Source organism: Sabethes cyaneus, chromosome 1 (assembly GCF_943734655.1).
Source record: "Sabethes cyaneus chromosome 1, idSabCyanKW18_F2, whole genome shotgun sequence".
Lineage (NCBI taxonomy): Eukaryota > Metazoa > Arthropoda > Insecta > Diptera > Culicidae > Sabethes > Sabethes cyaneus.
This window is the reverse complement of record NC_071353.1, coordinates 30981046-31001691: the sequence shown is the minus strand read 5'-3', so window position 1 is coordinate 31001691 and position 20646 is coordinate 30981046. Positions and strand designations below refer to the sequence as shown.

At 39.6% G+C, this 20646-nt stretch overlaps 1 protein-coding gene across 1 annotated transcript in view; it reads left to right on the top strand.

Annotated features, from left to right (window-relative positions):
- The window catches only part of LOC128734920 (solute carrier family 46 member 3-like), a 32505-nt gene that overhangs the window by 7362 nt on the left and 4497 nt on the right, over nucleotides 1–20646 (top strand). The window contains 1 exon segment of the mRNA XM_053829325.1: nucleotides 13242–13412. The gene's annotated coding sequence lies outside the window, so the exon portion shown is untranslated.

Sequence of the window (20646 nt, the reverse complement as noted above, 5' to 3'; positions counted from 1 at the left end):
CAAACTTGGTATACATATACCTTGACATCAGAGAATCAAAACTAAAGGGATTGACAAAAGGGGGGGGGATTCATAACAGGGCGGGAGGCTCTAACTTTGAAACGCCTGGACGGTTCTTTATCAAACTTGCCGCACATATTCCTTGACATAAGGCAATCAGCATTGGGAGGTTGACAAAATGAGGGGGTTTCCCTAACAAGGGGGGATGCCCAAAAAAGCAAAAGGGGTTGCATTTCTCAACATTTAGTTAACGGAACACAACACTAATAGTTCTTACAAAACGGATAGTTTACCTTTTAAACCGACCGGTTTCGGGAAATATGTTGCATTTCTCTTGCATTTAAACCGAGAGGGAGACGGTCTCTTACAAGGAGAGAAAAAAGTTCAAATGTGTAAAGGAGTGCATTTCTCTTGCATTTGGAGCGATAGCAGTTGTCCAAGTTGCTGGATTTCTGAAAGGGGGAATAGCATGGGAGGTTCAAAAACCTAAAAAGGATTTATGTTATGTCGATTTATAGAGATTGCCGAGAAGAAGACAGATTTACAAGTGGCTGGGAGACAATATGAGGGGAACTGACAAAGGCAGTAGACACATTCAAATGAAATTAAAGTTTTATTTCTTGCATTATGAGAATTTTTGTTACTATAACAGATGTACAAGTGATTGAGAGACAAAGGGACACAGAGTAAGATCGGGTAATCAGCTAGTAAATAATAAACGTGGAATAAGATGGCAGATAATCGCTCAATTTCATTGAATGCTGTTATGTTTGGTGTTTTTACGTGCAAGCAAAAGTATGAATCAGCGTGTTTTACACCAAAATAAAATGAGTATTTATAATTTTATAAAATAGTTTCCACATTTTTAAACAATTAATAGCACGTGCCATCCTACCCCGCTGGTGCGTTCTGTACAGTACCCCGACCATTCTTATAACAATCCCGGATACAGGCTTTATAAACGGTAAAGCAGAGTTCAGCATAGTGGTATAATGGGTTAAGCACTAGTGCGGTAAATAAGTACAAAAAATGATATTAATTTCGGGTACCGTCGATTCGGGCGAAATTGATCAGTCGGGTGAAATTGATCAGCTTGGACTAACGAGTAAAAAACTCTTTATTCTACGTTTATACTGATTCATAAAGCTGAATATGCACCCATCCATATAAAGATTGAGTTACAGGTCAAAGTCACTTGGCTTTCAGCAAGATTGATCTTGTAAATGGCTTGATTTTTTAAAATTTACTATTTTGATCGAATCGCAATTTTCAACATGCCCGATAAAACTCCTTGCTGTTAACACAAATTTCGTTGCAGAAGGAAATTTTGATAGAACTAATTCGATTCTCTAATTATCTGGCTGTGCTTTGATAATTTCCATGAATAAAATTATGCGACAGAAATTGTTTGATTTGACCTTTTACGAAATAAAACGATTGATAACATCATGAACTGAGGCAACATAGATTTCTAGATCGCTATGGGTGCGAAATGGAACTGCCACCTGCGAAAGTTTATTCTTTCTGTAAAGCAGAATGGAGATTTATAAAAGGGTGCAAAAGACAGACAATACTTCGCACAAATTTTACAAACGCTCCATATGGCAGTTGCATGAGAGTGCAAGAGATCGGTTTGTGCTTACATAGCGAAATGCAACTACACATTCAAAGAGACAGTCAAGCTCCCGTATATGAGGAGAATTAAATTATTTGTTTCACTAGATTGGTGAAGATTGTATACGAAAATCGTACATTTACACATATATACAGCAATTTAAACAAAAACAAACGATTACGATGCTAAAATTGGCTTAATATCTTTTCTATCGTTCATATTTATTTAGCAGATGCATCAACCATGCTAATGTAGAGCTGACTGTTTGATTTTTGTGCTAGTTGCTGTACGCGACATTGTTGCCTACATACAGGCAATATCTCGATTACGCCAGATTTTATACTGCACGTTAGGTTATTGCTGTCAGAGCGTATGGTTTAATAGCAATATCGTCTTGATTTCTACGTGATCAATTTCACCCGTTATTTGTAAATTTTCAATTTCACGATTACATTAAGTTTTATCTAAAATAAAACTATTTATATAAGATATAGATGATACTGTCGTGTAGCCAGCACTACAGTACTTATTTTAAAATTGAATCATCTTCCTAAATATGTTTCTATTCAAAGATATTTAAAAAATACTCGAAAAAGTGATCAATTTCACCCGAATTCACGGTATTTGAGCAAATACTTCTATATATATGATAATAAAACCATTTTTTCTAATTTACACAGAAAATTACAGCATCCCAATAAAAAATAAATGTAAAAATAGAAAAGTTTAGTAACGTGCTTTGCTTCAATAATAGCGGTAATGTTCCTGCAATAGTGGAAAATGTTCCAGTAATAGTGGAATTTCAATTTTTGCCTTTGAAATAGTTCATCTATATGTGAGTTGTTCATTTTCTTACTCATGTATCAGTCTGAAAAAAACATTTTTATTATTTTTTAGAAAATTGCTTCAAATCTTAACGTAAAACTTTGATCGCACGTTGTCACTATTACTGGAATAGGGATACTAAAATTGTTCCAGTAGCGGAGAGTTATGATTGTCGAACGAAATTAATAAAAAGTCATTGTTATTATGAGTTTTAGAAGCAATTAAAGTTAGCCAAATCGTAGACGTATTTCTAGAGAGTAACAATAAAATATCTGACATTACTATATAATTCCAAAATAGGCGAAAACAATGACAAACATTATTTTACCACTATTAATGGTACACCCACTATTACTGGTGCTCCTACCCTATATGTTTTTCCTTGCTAATAAAGATGTTTAATTATATGTATGTGTAGGTACATGTTATTTTTGCTGAATATGTACTTCCTGGAACATTGCATTTAGAATAAAGTAAATTGTACGTTACATATGTTCTCCAATCAATTTTTTTATTGTAGGTATTCTAATACGCTATAAAACGTTATAAACTAACAATCGAATCTATTAATCTATCATTAACTTTCGAGGTTCTACGTTTTATTACTCTTTTTATGTTCTGATGTGCTCAATGCTTTTGATTCACACTAAATGAAAAATGCCTGATAACAAACAGTTCTAACACTTCCGCCGCAAAACAATACATCACACTATGATTTGTTTAATCATTTGCTAACAGTTTTGAGTGCTGTTTTTCCAACCTTATTTAACTGTTTATTTAACAGTAAAAACATATCCAGAAAAATTCAAACACACTTATTGTTATATGTTAAAAAGTTAATAGCTACAAACAACCACTGTGGCTGGAAAAACGCAAAGTTTTTGCTGGTAAACATAACGCCAAGCTGTTGCAATCAAGCAGGTAATTCATTAGTTAAATTCTAATTTCCGTGGGCTATTCATAGAAACCAGGAAGCTACATGCTATACAATGACGCTTTCTGGATTCTCCCAAGCAATTTTATTTCGGTTTTTCTATAGTTCGAATGTGCTCGCAGCCTTGAATACATTATGTGTATTTTGGCTTTGGGTGATGCTTCGGACCAGAAGATGCGGAATCGGTTGATCAGCGCATTAAAAGTTGCACATCTAGAACCATGATTTGGATGTCGGTTGGGCGATAAAAAATGTGACTATCGTTTAGCAGCAACAGCAGCAGCTGGCAATCCACTATCATTCTTGTTCCTATCGTATGAATTCACGGATTTAATAATTTTTGACTCTGGTTTGGCCATGCATACAATAAACGACAATTTTATATATAACGAAGTTTCCTGATTTTATTTGATTTTGATTATCCTATCAACCTAAAATTAAAATTAAAAAAGAAGAAAACTTATTCAACTTAATTCTACTATGTATATTTTATTCACGACAGATACGTATTTCGCCCACGACTTGCAGGCTTCCTCTTATTATCCAGGCGAAATACGTATCTGTCGTGAATAAAATATACATAGTAGAATTAAATTGGATAAGTTTTTTTCTTTTTTAATTTTAGGTTTCGTATTCTACTAGGACGCTCCAAAAACTTCAGTATCCAATCAAAACAACCACAAAAAATTGTAAATTTAGTCGAGAGCAATTCTATTTTTTGTTGTAAACGTGTTTTTTTTGTAACTTACAAAACAGTTTACATGATTTGTGTCACTATTTATTACTTATCGACGCTTAACCCTTAAATGCGCAATGTTGTTTTAAAATAACATAGTGAAAAACATCCTCAAAGTAAATTATGTTTACCGCCTTTAGATAATTAAGTTTTCTTTTTAAATGAATTTTTTCAGCGTGCGCATTCAAGGCCCAGCTAGCATTTTCATATGCATAAAAAAGATAAAAATTAGCATTACGTACAGATATACATGCTAATAAATCGTATTTGATGCGCAAAATTGGCATATCCGTAATTTTTTGAGGGCGTTATACTTGATTACGAATAATTTTGAGCGTTACGACTATATAAGTATTTATATACGATAATATCCGATTAAGCGCGATTTTGTGCTCAAATCGTATGTATGTCAGTTATTATCATTATATACGATAGAAAATCAACTTGGTCCCACTTTATCCAGCTTTAGTTACGATTTCGAGTTTGTTAGGAGATATTTACGATAATTTTCGTACATTGATATACGAGTTGGTGCTAGCTGGGGGGTTAAGATATATTTTAAATCAAGGATATTTTTTATCCTGAATATCTGAATCTTCTCTTCTTGTAACGACTTGGAACGAAACAGATTGACCAAATTATCGTTTAATACAGTATTGTCAGTCCAAAAATCAGAAGGGTTGCATCATAGACACGACCGCATGGTTGGCGCAGTGCTGCGTTAGGTATTTTTCTTCTATGAAGCCTATAATAATCAAACTATTCTTGTAATTCTGCACCATGTTTTGCCAATATAGGGTAGCAAATAGCATAAAAATAATATTGAATACTTCATACACAACCCAAATTGTTGCCTTTTATGTTGCCTTTTATGCCTCATAAAATAATGACTTTTTTAAGCAAATAGGCCACTCTATGTTTTATTCTTACAATAAGGATGTATTACCTTTCCGCCGACCGGTTTCGGATTAGATATTATATCCTTGTTGTAGGAACGAAGATTTGTACCAGTTCTTAGCACAAATCAGTAATTGAAGTTAATTAATAAGTATTGTTGTCCTTTATAACAAATATGTTTATTAGCATTTCAGCATATTTCTGGTAGGCAAACTATTTTATATTGTCAAAAACGAATAGTTTTGCGGGGGAATGGTAAGTTCGAAATCTCACTCCGACTCTGTTCCGTTTGATTGAATAAATAGTAAGCTCTATCAAATAAATTTCAAAATATTTAAATCTTCAAAAATCGTGGAGAAAATGACAAAGTTTGCAATCGTAGTTTGCAAAACGTTTACAGCTGATCAAATTTAAGTCTGTGGTAGTAAAACTGCTTGTTTTCTTAGAGATTGCATTAAAAATGATACAAATAAGACATGGTATTAAATTAAAGCAATTTTTCATTAACTCGCATTTTATCAAGTGATGAACTCGCACAAACTACAATATTTTCCTGCAGTGTGTGGAGTCGACACATAGAATATTTTCAAAAATAATAATATCTACTTTTTTAGCACTACAAGTTTTACAGCTGTCCGCTTTTATTTACTTATCTGGCAGCGTTTAATTAAAATGCAGAATTGCATTTTTAATTATAATAGATCGGATTACAATGTAGAATACAGTTAAAAATCTACGAATAGTGAAGTAACTGAAGCACACCTGCTAGATATTGAGCAGCCTTTAATTAATAATGATTCTGGGTTCAACGTCATATGTTCAAATCTCGGCTAGGCGGTGCTGCTAGGTAGAGTCAGTAGGATTTTTGCTCTTGCCCCGTAACTGTCCTGTACTCTTACAGACGGCGGCGAAGTCTGTCGACAAAAAGAAGCGTAATGTCTTAGAAAAAACGTTTAAGTCTAAGTCTTTTTTTAATGGGATCAACAGTTTATAGCACAAAACATATCTCTAAAATTAACAACTTTCCCAAATCCTCTAGAAATGGCGGGAATACAACGTGTCCACACATATTATATTTTCGCGGATTTCAAGGTAGCATATGATACAGACGAGTGCGAAACTCTTTGGCAGATAATGCAGGGGAACGGTTATCCAGACAAACTGACGCGGCTGATCAAAGCTAGCATGGAGCGAATGATGTGCGTGCTCCCGGGGCACTCTTGAGTTGTGTCGAATCGCGCAGAGGGTTTCGATCAGGGGATGGATCGTCCAGTGTGTTCTTTAACATCGCTATTGAAGGAGTGATCCACCGAGCGGGCATTTCAGAACGAGAGGAACGATCCTCGGCAAAAGTAGCCAACCGCTGGCCTTCGCAGACGACCTTGACATAATTACTAGAAACTTTAAGCCGGTGGACGCAATCTACGCCAGATTCAAAACGAAGGCTAGGAGGATTAGGTTACAAATCAATGCATCAAAAACCAAATATAGGGTACGTGAGGGTATTTCCAGCACGCTACTAAATTCGGCGTACATTACCTTTTTTTGCTGCGCTTTCCCAAATAAAAACTTTGCCGCTATATAACAATACTGAAACGAAATGTAGCACAAGCTTTAATGTGTTACAATTATTTTCATAGAAATGTAAGTAATTTGCTAAATTTTATTCAATAAACATCAAAACCATTGTTTTTCCACTGGCACGTAATCAGGCTGAAAAAAAACCAGCAGCAATCGCTTACGCGTATCCGCTCTTGATGATAGTTTGGAAAACACACAATTATGATCACGATATAAGACAATGTCACAGAACAATTCTACTTCTTTTCATCACGGAAGAACACAAAAATTTTCCTCTGATATGAAAATATAAATCAATTTTCATTCACTAGCAATCTGCAGCATTTTGCTTTTAATTTCAGCATATGGTGCTTTATTTACACTACTACCAAGATGTGATGCAGTTGCGCCTGAAACTCTTCTATCGTGTTGGCATAGCTAGTATTTGAGTGACAACCACTTGCTTCTGGTGGTAAAAATCTTGTCTGGAATGAATATAGTTTCAACGTAATTCCTGAATATTGTTTAGGCTACCGCTTAATGGGCTGAAAATACCCTCCCGTACCCTATGATAGGAAGAGACTCCAGAACAAATAACGTTCGCCTCCCACGAACAGTGGCTATTGAGGGCGATGATCTGGAAGTGATGAGTTCGTATATTTGGGACCTCTGGCTACCGCCGATAACCATACGAGTAAGAAGATTCAACGACGCATTCAAGCTGGAAGTAGGGCCTACTTTTCCCTCCGCAAGACGCTTCGATCAAGGAACATACGCCGCCGCTCAAAGCTGACGATGTTCAAAACGCTAATCAGACCGGTAGTCCTCTACGGACTTGAGACTGCAACTTTGCTTATGGAAGACTTGTGTGCAATTGCGCATTTGAATGTAAGGTATTACGGACTATTTTTGGCGGAGTACAAATGGTAAGCGGAAAATGGCCGAGGCGTATGAACAACGAGCACTGCTTGTAGAGATACCCATCGAAAATCGGGAGGCTATGGTGGGCTGGCCACATCGCAAGAATGTCGGACGACTGTGCAGTGAAACCCGGAATCGAGAAACTGAGGTGCCCAACGTAGAGAAATACGAAATAATGACTGAAGTTTTTGGAGTGTCTTAGTAGAAAACGAAACCTAAAATTAAATTAAAAGAAGAAAACTTATCCAATTTAATTCTACTATGTATATTTTATTCACGACAGATACGTATTTCGCCTACGACTTGCAGGCTTCCTCAGTGTCTGTGTTCGAAAACAGACACTGAGGAAGCCTGCAACTCGTAGGCGAAATACGTATCTGTCGTAAATAAAATATACATAGTAGAATTAAATTGGATGAGTTTTCTTCTTTTTATTCAATTTCAGACGAAATAATGTATGTTCAAAAAAGTGATATTTCACAACACATAAGAACATATATAGTGTACATATATATTCGAACAAAAACAAAGTCATATATTTTTGTAAATAAAGGCTTTTTTTTGAATTTTAGTTTAAGAAGTTGTTTACCCATAGATACAGAACGCAAGAAACAATTATTGCTCTATTGAATTACCTTTTGCCTGGATAACACGCTTTGAATGCTGTTTAAAGTCGTTATATGCGGCACGCACTGCCCATAAATGGAAGACAGTCACATATGCAAAAACTTGCAGCGGCGAAAAACGCATTTGAAACCGCTACAGTTTTTCTTTAATATTGAGTAAATTTTGGAAACAAATGGTCCAAATCATCATAATATTACTTGAATGTACATTATAGAATACTTTTACAAGCAATTTGTTCACAAGTGACCTCCAATTTGTTCCAAAACTTATAAAAACTACCGAAGTTACTGATATGCGTTTATTTGTGCTTGAATAAGCAAGAATAAACGCATAACAGTCACACTCACAGCATGCCTTGATCCTTGCGTTGCCGGTGACTGCCGGTGGAGTATTTTCAAGATTCACGTTCACGTTTAATTCAACTGTTTCAAATGTCTGTACTGAACTATTTGAAATTTTACGGAAGTAAGGATAACTCTGAAGATAAACTTCCAGTTCCTAGCATTTTCTGCTTTTATTTGTAATTTATTATCGTGGGGTCGCATAAGGGGTTTTGTTCAACTCAGAAACTGGTCGCTTTCTTGTGTCAGGAACACTCCCAGAACGTGTCCGAGTGTGACCAATGTGATCCTAGACATATTATATGACGACAAATGAACTATTCTGAGCTAGTTTTGCACCTTCGCGTACTTAGAGATGTCACATGTTGTATTTTAGTCCTATTCAGAAACTGATCCCCGTAGGGGTATCCGGAGCATTTCCGGATATGTGGTTAGATATGGTCAATGACGTCTTGAACACTTTGTGCAACTACCAATGGTCTAGTTTTACAAATTCGAGTACTTAGAGGTGTCGTATAATGGAATTATTATTCATTATATTGTATTATATTGTATTGTGGTTCAAGTTCCATATATTCCGCAACTTGTTCCGACTATAGCTTCGGAATCGTCTATCCGCTCCAAATTTTCTTCAATAGTGTTCTTGTAGGCCATAAAATCTTTCGTTTGGTAGTTGTTGCAGTCAAATCGATTCAGAAATTTCCAAAATCAAATGCTTATTCATATATTTTCACTACTGTGACTGTTATGCGTTTATTTGTAATATGGGACTGACATAGTTTAATATTTTTTTCAACATTTTGGGAACAAACATAGCTTTTTTGTTTGAAATATTGAAAGAATAGGTAATTTAAAGATGATTCCCAGGTTTATCTCAAAAATGGTGAAAAGTCATATGGGACTGTTGTACGTTTATGGGCAGCGCACTACTTCCGACTGAATGTCATCCCATATCTTGTTGATAATTAACTTAAATTTATCCAAATTATGATATTCATAATCCTTGAGCTGTACCCCCATATACAAAAATCCAGAGATTCAAATCAGGAGGACTTGGAAGTCATACCTTTTTCGATATGAAATCCGTCAGATTGGCTTTGCACCACGTCTACACAAGATTTGCAGTGTGGATAGGAGCTCCATCCTGTTGAAAGCAGTAATATTCTTCACCATATATTCCCTGAATGTAAGACATTAAATTTTGTTCGAAGACCATTTCTAGATAGTCTTTTGCATTGACTTTCACATCCTTCTCAATAAATACAAGAGGATGTTTCTCTTTCTTTGAAATGCCTTCCCATACTATGACCGCTGATGAATTTTGGTATCGTGGAACATTCCGTTTGTGCTTTGGAACGTCCATGATCGAAACCGACCACAACCGATAATTTTGAGCATGATGCGGGGTTTGAAGAACAAACAAGGTATGAATCAGCGTGTCGACGGAGCAGCAGTTTGCATCTTTCCTGCCCTTTTTGTTTTGTTGCTTCCGTTAATCCATGGATTTTATGTTTTTTGAATGCTTTCACATCCAGATCTGTTTTCAAAATTCGATGAAGAAATTCTCTGTTGATATGCAGCATAACTGCCATTTTCCGCGCGGATCGGTGACAACTGCGACGAATTCGCTCTCGAAGAACCTTTTTGATCTCTGCAGTTCTAACGCTTCGTTTTCTTCCGTTTTTTTTGCGGTTTTCAACAAGTTCCGTCTCGGCAACTTTTTGTCCTGTATAGTATGCAAATCCTCTTTGCAGTACCGCATGAAGCAGCGTTTCGGCATTTATTTATTATCAACGACCGTAATTCGAACATTGGTACGTGCAAACTGAGCGAGACACAATACGAAAATGAAACTACGTCAAGTAAGACTTAAGTCATGATGACACACACATGGTATTAGTTTGATTGTATTAACGGTATATGCCGTTGCAAGCATAACATGATTTTTGTTCGAATATATATGTGTCACTGTAAGTACCAAAGTGCAGGCTATATACGTGCGAAAATTTTGACAACCATTTGTAATCTTGTGTGGTTTTTAGAACACGCAACTTAATACTCCAGAATATATGATTAAGATATAACTTAATATTGCTTTACAATTCACAGTCACGTTGTATGAGGACACGCACGACTGCAAAACAACTTATTGTTCCATTCCAATGTAAAATTGACATGCACACGACTTTATGTGAACTTTCTATTACAATCTTGTGTTATCTGGGAGATGACTCGACCAGGTTAAAGCTGACTGACGTCTGTCGAGACGCTCAACGAATTGGCGGCGAGTAGCCCAGCACAGTGGAGAGAAATTCTTGATACAGAGAGAGCCACTCCTACTCTATGCTGCTAGAAGAAGAAGAAGAAGAAGAAGAAGTATAACTTTTTCCAAAATCACTGAGACTCTTCCTCATCATAAAGATAAGTTTGAAATACGGCCTCCTAAATAATTACATGAAAATCCAAAGGTAAGGATGGTAAAGGATAAGATAAAAGTAATAAATATTTCAACATTAACTATGATAAACAAAAGCTTCCGAAAATGAATAGTAGCTCACACAGGAAACAGAAGATAAACCGTCTTGCTGATTGCAATTCCTTTTTTGGAGATTTATTTAAACTACGCATTTGGTAATTAAACGAGAAAAATAGTACCGGAGAAAACGACAGAAACTAATCACAAATAGCAAGATGGTCGCATGGAAAATTTTCCAGAGATGCTGAAAATTTAGTTGTTTTTTGAAAACCTTGCGCAGCCTATTGGACACTATAGTAGCATTGACACAATTCAACAGAAAAATGACCCTAACACTTATGTCACGATATATTTAGACTACACTGCCCAAAGAAAGTTTGTAACAATTTACCTTCTCGAATAATTTGTATCAAAATACACGAGGATAAGATAGTAATAAGAAAATTGAACGAGTATTCGTGTTGTAGGACTAACAAAAAAGTTCTTGGTTGTAGGACATTTAATCATGCTTGGCGTTAGGTGATATCTCTGAACTCACGGGGACTGTTGCGTAGACATTTATTTTGGCAGAATTTACAAAGGAAATAAAAAGTTGTAAATTGATAATTTGAGATGAAAATTCAATGTATGGGACACTATTAGTAGGTGAACGAACGAAAATTAGCAACGAAGCAGTAAAGTGGGATTTTTGAAATACTTTGTGTCACAGATTACCTACTAAACTATCAATTGACAGAACAATAATCGTGATTTGACAATTGGCTAGCGGCATGACTGATTCAGCGATAAGCGTTGTCGCATTTTGTCTCGCGACTCACGTTATACTGCGATCTTGACGATCGCTTGGAAAGATAAGATGGAGCCACATTTTTCTCACTAGAAATTAACGTAATGCGAGAAGCAATTTTTCATTATCCCAACAAAGATGCACTTGAACCTGCAAAAGGGAATACCTATTGTCTAGCTAATAGGAAAATGAGCTATAAAAGCGCTAAAATCGTGTACAAACTTAAGGCGCTTATGCAAGATAGTAACTACCGCACTATAGTCCCGGGTAGTGCGGCATTACTAATGCATAAACATATATCACTGAGGTTTTCTCTGTAATGATTTCCCGCAGCTTTTTTTTCGAGCTATACTGGCTGTCGTGAAACACGATTCATAATTTTCAATTGTGAAGTCTAAAGTGTAATTGTACACATTGTAGAATGCACATCTGCCAACAGGTGCCGCAAAACGTGCGGTTTTTGTATTTAGATGTTATTGGAGAAAATAGCACGAGTATTCAGTGTTGTTCTAGCACCAGCAATTAATAGGAGAAAAATTAAACATATGTGCTTATTCGTTCACAGTAAGTGGAACAAAATTGATGCAATTTTTTGCTTATTTCATAATAGTTTAACGAATTAGTTTAAAATACAATTTGTTGAACTTATGTGAAATATAAATATTGAAACGCTATGAACATCACATTTTTCCAGCAAAAATATTTATAAAAGGAAACCAAATGTTTGCTCATACGTAGGGTACGGGAGGGTATTTTCAGCAGGTTTTTAAATTCAGCCTATTTGCCTCTTCTTTCGCCAATAAATGTACTTTGCCGACATACAATTGTAATATAACTATTCTCTCAAGACTGTATGTAATCTACTATTTTTTATTCAAAGAACGTCGTTCTTCCACTAGAACTAGGCCATAGGCCGAAAAAATAGATGGCTGAAATAATTTGATCAGCCTATCTAGTTATGAAATTGACATTTCATTTCCCAAAAACTGTTGACTCCATATAGCAAGTCATCATCTTCCCAACGATTAGCATTTCTGGTTTATTTTGCGGTTTGACTGGAACTATTTGATTTTATTCAAGTTTGGTAATTAAAGAACCTTTATAAGCCCGTATCAGAGCAACTGTTTCTGATTTCGTAAACACTGTAACGCAGTAGCGTAGCATCTCAATTGAATAAAAACTAACAAAGAAACAATTCTTCAAATACCTAACCTACAGTGTGCATGATAACAATTATGTGCATGCAGGTATGTGATAATACAGGCGGATGAGTGAGATCACAAACTGCTACGGAATCGAGTCACTACCTACTGCCGGCCGTATGTTATTTTGTATCATTCACATTGTGACACATGTTTGATTTCATGATTTTTTATTTTGTTCGTTTTGTCAATTTGTGAATTTGTCACATCACAACTGAAACAACCACGTTTCATTAGCACTCATCGTTAGACCAGAATAGCACACCCACGACGATGGCACATCACAGAAGGAAGTGACTCTTTTACATTTTCGATTTCAGCAAGCACACGTGCCGGTAGAGTCGTTACGGTCGTTACTGCACCGCTGGCTGCTGGTCCATCGTTGGCCACAGATAGAAGAATTCAACCGTAACGGTCAGGGCTTCTGTCCACAAACCATTGAACAGTTCGCTCTGTGTCGCGAACAGGGATGCCAGATATTTTTTTGACAGGTCTGTATAATAATTTGTAAAAGTCTGTATAAGTCTGTGGTCCATTGAAAACCAACCACCCGCTGCGCAATATCTGTCAATCCATTAGATTAGGTTGTTTTGCTTTAATGCGGCTCTTTTGCACAAAATCAGATTTTGGAAAAGTAGCAGATCTGTTTGAGAAAACCAGCTCTAAGAATATGGAAACGCAAGAGAACTTCATTGAAACATTTACTAAATAGAACTTACTTATTTATGTGTCCTTGTCCGCCGGTCCGGCAGAGCAAAGAGATGAAATCAGAGATCTCCACTGCCGACGATTACCCGCCATGGCTTTAACCTATCGCCAGGACAGGTTCTCGTCTACAGCCTGGATGCCGTTGGCTATGCTACGTCGCCATGAGCCCATGAGTCTGCCACTTTTACGCTGTCCTTGCTGATTCCAATCGAGCGGTTCTCTGCTTCTCTGCTGCAAAAGCACCTCTTTTTTATATTGTTTATGCAGGGAGAAAATTACAGCAGCACCTCCACGGTGCCGAATTAGATTTACAAGGTGCCAACATGCACCTACCTACAAAAAACTCTCCTGCTCCGTTTCCTGAACCCCTCCCGGCCAATCGTAGATTGACGCCAGCCATCCAGCCCTCTATCATGCTTATAGCGTCTGATGCCAGCATTTCCATCTCTTCTAGAAACTCTCCTAACACTGTTTGGACATCCGGTTCTCGAAGTAACTTTTAAGCCACCTGCATAGATGATCCGGTACCCTCATCCTATGCAGCGCTAGCGCGGTTGCACCCCAGCTAGTGCTGTTAAAGGCGTTTTTGACATCGATTGTGACTATGGCACAATACCTGTCGCCTCGTCTTTTCCGTCTCATATAGGCTTCTCGGCCCTCTCTACCATGGACTTTATGGCGTCTACAGTGGACTTCCCCTTACGGAAGCCAAACTGCGAGCTTGGCAGCCCGACATTGCTCTCCGCCACAGGCGTCAGCCTGTTTAGGATTACCCACTCTAGCCTAACGTGTCCAATAGGCTAATTGGCCTGTACGACGAGTGATCACCCGCTGGTTTCCCCGGTTTCGGCAGCAGTACCAATCTTTGGACTTTCCATTTCACTAAACATATCGGGATATGCTTGGATCGCCGTTTTGAGTGCCTCGTTCGGAATCCCGTCAGGACCGGGCGCTTTCTTCGTTTTTAAACCCCTGGCAATTACGATGAGTTCCTTATTCGTGACCGGAATGAGGACATCATTCGATTGACTGTACGGGGTCGGAGGCCACTAAACTGGATCGTGTTGCGGGAAGAGCCCTTCCACGATGACATTCAGCTTTTGGGGGCAAGTTTCCTGCGGAGCGAATGCATCCGTCATCTTTTTCATCACCACCTGGTATGCACCACCCCAGAGGTTCATGTCCGCATCGCGGCAAAGCTCCTGAAAACAGGATTTCTTGCTACGCCTAACTTCCTTGTTGAGCGCCAGCCTGGCCGCTCTAAGTTCGACCCCCCGAGCTTCAGCATCTGCATCGGTCCGACTGCGCTTGCATTCTCTGTGGTATCTGGAGCGGAGCTGAACAATGGTGTCGCTCCACCAGTATACCGAGCGACGACGGTTCGTTGGCTGTCCCGTCCTGTGTATAGTGGTATCACATGCCTGTATTAGGACGTTGGTCAGCTCACGGGCACTCAGGTTTGAGCGGTTGCTCTCTGCGCTGAGTGCTTCAATGAACAGGTCTTTATCGGAGGCCTTCACTTTCCACCTCCTCCCAGGCGACCTTAACCAGCGTGACCATGCCATCCGTCGGTCAATCGTGTACCGTATAGCTTGGTGATCGCTATGCGTGTACTCTGGCCTTCCTGATCCGTATTGCTATATCAGTCTTGGTACCACCAACGGACGTTGTCTGGCTAGATATTGAGGCTTCCGCCCGCTCAATTTGTCGCGCTGCTGCGAAGTTAAGGGGATTTCGGCGTTGTGCGAGGTCGTCGGCTAGGACGAGGTCATTTAGTTGCTCCATCGTTAGAGGATTCCAAGGCAATTCTCGATTTGATCTATTGTCAATTGCTCCAACAATGAGAAACAGAAGCGATGATAAAATGCAGCCATATCTCACGCTAGCAGTAACCCTTATAGGGTCGGACAAGACGCCATTGTGCTAAACCTTGCACTGAGCCTCGATGAGATGGACCAGCTTATCTGGAACTCCTCTACGCCTAAATGCGCCCCAGATGTTTTCGTGGTTGAGTCGTCCAAACGCCAACGAACACTAGAAGAAGAGTCTTGGAATTCGCGAATATGCTCATAACATTGCAACATAATGCGGAGCGTTTTGATATGGTCTATACATGATCGGCTGGTGCGGAATCCAGCTTGCTGCCGCCAGAGAGTAGCGTTGATCTTCTCCTGGATCCGGTAGAGGATTACCTAACAGAGCACTTTGAGAGTAATACAGAGCAATGTGATGCCACGCCCGCATTCGGTTAGGTCGCCTTTATTTCTGGCGCTCTATAGCATTTTATGGCTGCTTCGAGGCTGCTTCAATTTCATCCAGTAATGACGCCTTCGAGTTGACGCGGTTAATACGACGAACTCTTTCGTCGACTCGGGAGTCAGTCCAGGCTCTCTTGCCCCACATACAAACTCGTTTAACAGCCCCCTCCAGTTCGGCATATCGTTAGCGGACAGCCGTCTTAGTCGCTTTGGTTCGCCCTCGCCTATGCCAACTTTTGCCTTTCTCTACTCATCGATCTTTCATCTGAAATCCACTCTCTCCGCCCGCTGCGCACTTTGCCGACGGTTTCATCACTGTTTGTAATGAGGGCATTCTTGAAGCTGTTCCATTACTCTTGGACAGTTCCACCAGGTAGCAGTTTCTAGGCTCGGAATTCAAGTTGTTAAATAAAAACCCTTTTCACCTTGGGATTTCCAATCGGCGGACATCGAAACGACACCCAGCTTTCTCCTCCAGTCGTTGAGTACCTATTTCAGCGATAACAAGCTGATGGTCGGATGCAATATCGGCACTGCGCTTGCTCAGTGACGAAAGTCTTTCTCCTTATGAGGATTGATGGTCGCTTACGAGATATTGTTTTGAGGTTTCAGTGCGAGTTAAAATCGAAGTATACTTTTACCTTGACAAAAGTAAAACTATATTTTGCGAAATTTTTATCGCATGTCTGTATAAAATCTGTAGTCAAAAACATGTCTGTATCAGAAAACGAAAAGTCTGTATAATACAGATTTGTCTGTATATCTGGCATCCCTGGTCGCGAATGATATGCCACTATTGTTGATGGATAATTTCAGCAGCTATTTTCAATCAGTCATGCAAATCATATTTTTTGTCATAACCAGGTCATTGCTGAACTTTGCCAACCGGTTGTGATTCGCCGGCTGTGGGTCCTAATATCGAGTAGAGTGTTTCCATTCTGTATGATTATGAATACAATGTTAGAAGGATAACAAAAGATAAAATCACGGTGAATGTTCGTTATAAATAGTCACTATCAGTATAAACACCTTAGATCGCTGTTTACGTCCAGGGTCACTGGTAATTGCATTAGATTGTAACAGGTCAAAGATTCGCACTTTCTCCCTTCCAGCAGCAAGTTCCAGTGAAAAAACAAGTTTTGGCTTAGCCTGTTATGTATTTTGGTTTACAGCCAGCAAAAACTGGCTGAAACAAGATGGCACGAATGCTGGCTTTTTATCGTGAGCTGCTGTATGTGTGCCAAACACGACGTCAACAAACGAATGGAAATGAAAAAAATCATCTGGCTGTATCTAATGACGACCTACACAATCTGCAGTGGCCAATCATGACCTGCGAAACCCCAAACAGCGACGTCTTAGCCGGCTGCTTAAAACAAAATGATTTATGCTTGATAAACAAAACTATACAGCTGATTCGTCTGGTCCCATTAGATAACGCTAATCTTACCTGACAGTAGCTTCTTCCTTTTCAGCCAAGGCGTCTTCAACTGCATGATTTTGCAAAAAAAAATTGTTTATATGAGCTTTGAGCTTCACATGACTGTAGCTTATGTGACATGAAGGTTTGATGACATGTTTGTTTTCTGATGATGTAAACAATCGTCATGGTAAATTTGGAAGAATTTTCATAGGGTATGGGAGGGCATTTTCAGTCTATTAAGTGGTAGCCTGCGTTCATGAATTATGGTGAAACTCTATCTATTCGAGACAAGTTTTTCGCACCTATTGATTGGGAATTACTTACTGAATGTCTGAGTGCATTTTGGTATTAATAAAACGCTTTTAAGTTTAAGTTATAGTCGCGATCAATGATGGGATTGCAGCGGCTATTTTAGGCCTGCGACACTGTGTTGTTTCTATATACAGCCTATATCACGCGCTTGTATGATACAAAAAACCATGCTGCGCATACTCCCACCGTAATTTCTTGGTTGCTCAACTGACAGTAAAGCTGATTTTTGGTTCAGGGGCCTATTCGGTGGATTGATGACTTCAACAGCAGAACAAAATGGTGTCAGATGGTTTATGTGTTGATGTTTTTCAAGTGTTTCACTCTCTGTTACAGGTACTAGACAAGTTCTGACAGTTCAACTTGCAGAGTCATCATCTGTTTGCAGGTTTAAAGGTGGCATACGATACAGTCAAGCGAAATGACTGTCAAGCTGTGACACCAAACTTGACTTTAACTTTGATGAATGATCAAATAGATAAGCGTTCTGAGATTATACGTCATTTCCCCTTTTTAAACTACATATTTAGTACCACGTACTAATAATTGGTTGTTGTAAACATCGCGAGTTGTTTTCGTCTATACATTTTAATATAATTTGTAAGATTGTAATTGTAATTGTAAGGTAATTTGTATTTGGTTTTCGACGCATTGATTTGTAGATGGCATAGATGGCCTCCGCCACCCAAGGTTTCTAGTAATAATATCGAGGTCGTCTGCGAAAGCTAGGAAGAAGTTGGCTACTCTTGTTGAAGATCGTTCCTCTCGTTTCGATGCCCGCTCGCCGAATCACACCTTCAATAGCGATATTGAATAACATATAGGACAGTTCATCCCCTTGCCGTAACCTTCTGCGCGATTCGAAAGGACTCGAGAGTGTCCCCGAAACGTGCACCTAGCACAGCCTACTTTGATCAGCCGCGTCAGTTTGTCCGGAAAACCGTTCTCATGCATTATCTGTCATAGCTGTTCTCGTTCAACTGTATCGTATGCTACCCTGAAATCCACGAAAATATGATGCGTGGGCACGTTGTACTCTCGACATTTCTGGAGGATTTGTCGGAGAGTAAAAATTTGATCCGTAGTAGCACGGGCCCTCATAAAGCCCGCCTGATACTGCCCTACGAATTCTCTTGCTATTGGGGATAGACGACGCAACAAAATCTGGGATAGCAACTTGTAGGCGGCGTTGACCAACGTGATGCCGCGGTAATTATAGCAATCTAGCCGGTCGTCCTTTTTGTAGATGGGACAGACTACACCTTCCATCCACTCCTGCGGTAGTTTTTCCTCCTCCCAAATCCAAGAAATTATCCAATGAAGTACCGTTGCTATAGCGGTTCTTGGTCATTCGTGAAGAGCTCTACCGGGAGTCGGTTCTCACCGGCGGCTCTATTACTCTTCAGCTGACAAATTTCTCGCCGGATCTCCTCGAGATCGGGAGCCGACACGCTGTTATCGTTTGTAGTTATTCCGAGGTTAGCTTCCATTGCGTTTCCTGCTGCTATATCGCCGTTGAGGTGCTCATCGAAATACTGCTTCCACCGGTCGATCACCTCGCGCTTATTTGTGATTAGATCCCGTCCCTAGTCCCTACACATGTAAGGTTTGGGCACAGACAACAGACATAACACTCGTTTTCCATTCTTCGCACCGATTAAACCGTCATTTTAAATTTGGACTTAGTTGGGAATGTCTCCGTTGTGGTCAAAGTAGCGCTTTTTAACGAAAGAAGGGGATGGCCCCTCATAAAAATACTTGCTAGTTCGAGGGAAACTCTTGTTGCTCTTTGATATTTGGGAATGTCGTTCATAGATGGCACTAGTGTTCAGGCAAAATGTGTGGTACGATAATTTTTGTTCATTTTTCTTCCAAGTATTATGTCTGTTTGTCTGTGGTTTAGGTGTTACGAGTTTGGTTCACTTTCTCGTAAAACTGCGTGTCATTAGCCCGGAATAGTTGTTCCAGCTCCTCACGATCTCTGTCCTCCTTCTGGCGCTTTTTTCTCCTCAGCATCGTGGTCAAATCATTCCGCGCTCGTCGATACTTAGCCAAATTCTCTATCGTGGATATGTACGTACGTTGGTGATGTTCGAGAAAAACCGGCCCTCGATGCGGATATGGTCGATTTGGTTCGAAGTTCGTTGGTCAGGTGATCTGCAGGTGGGTTTGTGGATATCTTTGTGGGGAAAGAAAGTACTTTTGATCACCAAGCCTCGGGAAGCTGCAAAGTAGCAAAGTAGATGCATCGCTGGCCGTTATCGTTCGTGTCAGTGTGCAGGCTATGGGTCCCGATCACCGGGACCGTCTTCTCTGCCGACCTGGGTGTTCATATCCCCGATGACGATCTTGATGTCCCGTCGTGAGTAGCTGTCGTACATTGCCTCCACCTGCGCATAGAACGCTTCCTTCTCGTCGTCGGGTCTACCTTCGTGTGGACAATGCACGTTTATGATGCTGTAGTTGAAGACACGGCCTTTTATCCTCAACACGCACATCCTTTCATTGATCGCTTTCCAGTCCATTACGCGATCCTGTATTTTGCTCAACACTACGAAGCCCGTTCCTAGCTCGTTGGTCGCACCACCGCTCTAGGAAAATTGGGCTTTGCCGCCACGGATCCTCCACACCTTCTCGCCTTTGCGACAGATCTCCTGCAGTGCCACGATGCCAAACTTTCGGGATTCTAACTGATCGAGCAGCACCCAGTCGCCACAAACGAAATTTAACGATCTGCAGTTCCAGGTACCAAATCTCCATTCCATGTCCTTATTTCGTCGCCTTTGTCCATGCCGAATGTTCTGAGTAAGATTTTCTTGACTCTTTTTAGCTTTTAGAGTTTAGGTAGGTAGCCGTACCAAGGCCTATACTACCGAGTCTCGTGATGGGGCTGCCGTCTTACTGTGTCGAGACACAATGTGCCTACTTCCCTGTTGGTATACGACTTTAGTTTCCACCGGGGTTGAATACCCGATCTCCGCTAAGGTTGCTCGTATTCCGGCTGGTACCACGTGGAAGGGTAGGAGT